We start from the raw sequence: 624 nt of genomic DNA on the forward strand, positions 1-624 counted from the left end.
CATAACTTTCAAAAGCTCATCATATGCAGGGCAGGAGGATTGGGAAGGCTCAGCCTCAGCTTCTTCGCCCTCCTCAGACATTTCCTGCTCTTCCTGGGCTGAAATCAGCAGAGCACTGGCCCCTGGTTCAGACGATGTTAATGAAATAACATCATCCTCCAGCGGCTCACTCTCGTCCACAGCCGACGATCGCGAGAGGGAAAACCCCTCTTTAAACTCATCGGCCAGATCCACCGAGATCCTCTAGAGATAAACTAGAGCGGAGCTTTTTCATTGGAAAACGGCCCCCTCGAGGACATCGCGTGCGTGCTCTTCGCCCAAACAAACAACGCATAGATCGTGTGTGTCATCAGATGTTAAATAACGATGACACGGATGCACACATCCTCTAAACGCTTTGCTAGTGCTCGCCATAATGATATGAATAGAGATCGCTCTTACCACAGAAATGCACGCTTCATTTCGCTCCCTTGGTGACGTGGCAAATGAATCTTATTATAATATTACCTCCCCTTAATATGTAAGTTTCCAACCACGGCGCCGTCATTGTGTTTTCGCAAGCGACAATGGTGTACCAGTTCTAATGCCATGGCGAAAGTTTGAGCAAAACATGCTAACTGTTCT

The sequence above is a fragment of the Sinocyclocheilus rhinocerous genome, unplaced genomic scaffold (assembly GCF_001515625.1).
Source record: "Sinocyclocheilus rhinocerous isolate Xijiao unplaced genomic scaffold, SAMN03320098_v1.1 scaffold2269, whole genome shotgun sequence".
In the NCBI taxonomy this organism is placed as follows: Eukaryota; Metazoa; Chordata; class Actinopteri; order Cypriniformes; family Cyprinidae; genus Sinocyclocheilus; species Sinocyclocheilus rhinocerous.